A 4695-nucleotide genomic window follows, 5' to 3' on the forward strand; every position below is an offset into this window, starting at 1 on the left:
CACAACTCCTGCCCCAACCCCAGGTGCTAGCCCAGCTTTGCCTGGCTCCCTGCCTCTCCCTGATGCCCCCAAGGTGGCTCTGAGGTCACCCCATACCCCAAGGCCTTCAGTTGTGTGTTTTTGCATCTCAGGATGCATGGGAAAAGCAGAAGGAAAGAAGAGGTCACTTGAAGGTTGGAAGTGGGGGCTATGGTTATGGGCAAAAAATTGGGGGACCTGATTATCTCCCTTGATTCAGAGGAACCCTTCCCCCAGCCTCCACCCCTCAACCCACTAGAGACAGCTAGAGCTTTGCTTAGTTAATGAAATACAAAAGAAGGAATCGGGTGGGGGGCGGCTCCAGAGCCCTGGAAAGCGAGGGAGAGAGAAAAAGTTGGGTCTCTTCCAAAGAGTTAATGTTCCACAGTATGATCGATTAGGTGTCAGATGTAATTTCAAACCAATACAAGATGAATGGCATAATTTTCCCTCTCTCATTTTAGACAGAATTAAGAATCCATTAGCTAACACAAATTTTTGGCAAGTTTAATAGGAGCTCAAATCTACATTCGGAGGAAATGCTCCCCAAAGCCTGTTTCAAGCTTTTACTTCTCAGGCCCCCTGCCTCCAACGTCCTCCATCCTCAGACTCCCCAGCCCTCGGTTGTCTGTGCCCCCACTCCCTTCCTGTCCCCTACTGGCCCCTCCCCAACCCATCAGGAGATTAACTGGCTTGACCCTTCACACAAAGGCTGGGCCTGCCCACCATTGTCTTTCAGTAGGGATGGTGGGGGAAAGGGGTGGAGGGGCTGGCAGTGGGCCCAGGAAAAGGAAAGGTTGCAGAATTGGCCCCGGGCTCCAGACAAGCCCCTGGGAGAGAGGTGAATTGGGGCACTGGGCCATTTTGGTCTCACTCAGTTTCACCCCCAGAAAAGTTGTTTTGATCCTAAAGCATTCATTTTTCAGTTTGTAAGGGCAACGTGAACCCTATTCTTGTTGTCGCTTACATTTATAAACAGTGAGCCTGAGAAAGCAGAAAGAACAGCTGTACTCCTATTTTACATATGAAGAAACTGAGGCTCATTTGGGGTTGATTGAAATCAGCTAGGCCCTAGGGTGAACCTGGGCTCTGCTACTTGATTGCTTACAATGGTCCTAAGCCACTTAGCTCTGAGCCTCAGTTTTCTCGTCTGTAAAATGAGAAGAACATTAGGAGCCAGCTCATAAGATTATCACAAGGAACATATGAGATGGTAACTATTAGCACTCGCCACAGATCCTAGCACCTTAAAAAGCTTTTGAGAGCGTTCATAGCTGTCCCTCCTGGCAAAGGGGACAGGTGTTCACTCTGTGCCAGCCATCTACTACAGGGACTGAATCAGCTCCAGCTCTGCCCCTTAGAACTTTCAGCCTTGCTAGGGGAGACAGATGTGCAAATGGAGCCCCACCCTGGAAGTCTAAAGAAGCTGAAATCATTGTCAGTTTTCCCTATCCTGACATTTACAGTGGGTCCATTGTGGAGCAAATTCTTTACACATACCAGTTCATTTACTTCTAACAACCTTATCAGGTAAGTGCTACTGTCATCAAACTTATTCGTGTGTGTGTGTGTGTGTGTGTGTGTGTGTGCATGTGCATGTGTGTGCATGTACCTGTCCTGAGGCTTGAACTCAGGGCCCAGGTAATCCCTGAGCTTTTCTGCTACCTAGCACTTTACCACTTGAGTCACAGCTTCACTTTTGGCAATTGGAGATAAGAATCACTTGGGACTTTCCTGCCTCTCCTGCCTTTGAACGGCAATCCTCAAATCTCAGCCTCAAGAGTAGCTAAGGATTACAGGGTGAGCCACCACTGCCCAGCAGTTATAGCCTTTCTTCAGATCAGGAAACTTAAGGCCCGGGTGAAGTAACTCTGTTGAAATTACCCAGCTAGGAGATGGCTTTCTAATTCAAGCAGGTGGATTCTAAGGCCTATAACTTAATCAATGGATGGTGGAGCCCAAGGAGGCTTGGATTGGGTCTTAACTGAAGAGTAGGAGTTTACCAGGTGGGTAAGGAGTGAAAGAGCCATTCCAGGCAACAGAAACAAGTCATCAAAGGTACACAGCTGTCAGCATGGAGCCTGGTAAGTAACACATGGTTGGAGCATTGTTGCTCTATTCCTGTGGAGGGTGGCAGAAACAAGGTTGGATGGGCAGGCCAGGTGCCTCATTCTGACTATCCTGAAAGTTGGGAAGTCCTTCCTGTTGTCTAATTCCTACAGATTCATTGCAAGCCATACTCCAGAGCTATTACTTTACCCAGCTACCATCTCCAATATGCCAAAGACTTTGTATCACTTGCACTAACCACATAAAGCAGGTGCTGCTATCCCATTGGTGCTGACATCTGAGGCTCAAAGATGTTAAGTATATTGGTCCAAGAGCCATGCTTCAAACCCAAGTCTGACTCAAAGCCTGAACTTTTAGTCATTGTACATCCTGATAGGCAATCAGGGGAACTTTGGAGAAATTTCAGGAGTTTATTAAGTTTTAGAAAAAAGAATTCTGGCAAGATGTAGAGATGAGATTGGAGTAGGGAAGCCAGGAAGGAAACCATTTTCTGGTTCAGCTGAAACCTGCTCTGAGGAACTTCCTGTGAACCAACTGCAGGGTAAGTATTGTTAGTACATGAGAAAGCTGAGGTTCAGAGAAGTAGACCAACAGTGGATCACACAGTTGTGCTAGGGCAGCATTCTTGCTGTTGTCTAACTGCCATCTGATGGAGGAGTGCATCAATAACCTCAATTGGTGATTCAAGGGAAGAGCTCTCTCACCCATGCTTTCCACCATGGAGAGACACCTCTTCATCTGTTCTGGGATAGGGAGGAGATGGAGTGGTATTCTGTCTACTTAGGTTTAATATTGATACATACCCAAAGGCGGACCAAAGCAGCGAGGTTCCCGGATTATCCCACTTGAGAGAAGGAAACGGGCCAGGGCCCCTGGCTCCAGAGCAGTCTCAACAGAGAGGAGAAGGAAGAGACAAGCAGGACTACCTCCTGCCTGCAAAATAGACCCAGGATTTTGCCGAAAAGAGGGGGAAGGAGTTCTGAGTTTTAGTGAAGCTCCTCAACATCCTATCAAAGGCTATGGAGGCAACTTCTAGGTCAGCCCAAGGTCACCCTAAGGGAGAGAATTTGGGGGGGTACTTGTATTAGAGGAAGTGCCATTGAGGGAAGGAACTTGAGCTTTGGAAGCAAAGGCCTTCCAGTTAGTCTGAACCTCGGTTCTGCAAAGGCAGAAGTTCCAGGAAGTTCTAGTAGCAGCACTGATTAAACTATAATATCCCTCCCTCCACCCCAGTCTCTTGCATCCCTAGCTCAGGACAGTTTTGTTGGTACCCTACGTGCTACTTGGCCACCAGGGCTTCTGAAGCACAGGGATACTTGAAGATCCTGGCCCCCAAGGAGCATATGCTAGGTGGGGAGACAGACACAATACATCAGGAAAAGATATCTGTGTTAGAAGCAAGATTGTACTGGGTGATGCAGGAGGATGCCATTTAAGAAAGACATCAGGGGAGCCTTCCATTTATTTAGTCAGTTGTGGACCTTGAACTCAGGGCCTGAGTGCTGTCCCTGAGCCTCTTTGTGCTCAAGGCTAGCACTCCACCAATTGAGCCACAGCACCACTTCTGGTTTTTGAGTGATTTATGGGAGGTAAGAGTCCCAGGGGGACTTTTCTGCCCAGGCTGGCTTCCAATCACAATCCTCAGATCTCAGCCTGCTGAGTACCCAGTGAGACTTAAGTTTAAAAGGGTGACATTTGAACTACTTGAAGAGGTGGTGAAGATGGTGATGGGGTGGACTCCAGTCATGCGCGCATAGCCAGGGAGGAAGGGGCCAAAGAAGCCAGTGCATTGGAGTAAGCAGGAAAGCAGGAGCCATGAGATCAGGTGGGTTAGTGGAGGCACACTATATGACAGATAGGCTCGCCCTTCCTCCCTCCCTCCCTCCCTCCCTCCCTTTTTTCCTTCCTCCTCCCCTCCCTCCTTTCTTTCCTTCCTTATTCCCCTCCCTCCCTTCCTCCCTCCTTCCCTCCCCTCTTTCCTTCCTTCCATGGATCTGGGTATCAGATAGAGCCCAGGGCCTTCTGAATGCTAGGCAAGCACTCTACCACTGAGCTATATCCCCAATCTTCCCATAAACCTTTGTACAAACTGTTTTTTCCTGTGAGTAAAATGATAAACCCGGGCTGGGGATATGGCCTAGTGGCAAGAGTGCCTGCCTCATATACATGAGGCCCTGGGTTCGATTCCCCAGCACCACATATACAGAAAACGGCCAGAAGTGGCACTGTGGCTCATGTGGCAGAGTGTTAGCCTTGAGCAAAAAGAAGCCAGGGACAGTGCTCAGGCCCTGAGTCCAAGCCCCAGGACTGGCCAAAAAAAAAAAAGATAAACCCTAGCCAAATTTTGAGCCAAAGGAAAACATGACCAGACACTTGTTTACAAGAAATCACTACAGTCACAATCGGGAGGAAAAACCAAGACTGGAGGAAGGTGGAAGGAGAGGTGCAAGGCAAGAATTTTCTCACTTGTGGAATATGGATGAAAATGTGTACAGTTCAAACTGATTTTTTGTTTGCTTGTCCTGGGACTTGAACTTGGGGCCTGAGCACTGTCCTTGGCTCCTTTTTGCTCGAGGCTAGCACTCTACCACTTGAGCCACAGCGCCA

Source organism: Perognathus longimembris, chromosome 17 (assembly GCF_023159225.1).
Source record: "Perognathus longimembris pacificus isolate PPM17 chromosome 17, ASM2315922v1, whole genome shotgun sequence".
Taxonomy (NCBI): domain Eukaryota; kingdom Metazoa; phylum Chordata; class Mammalia; order Rodentia; family Heteromyidae; genus Perognathus; species Perognathus longimembris.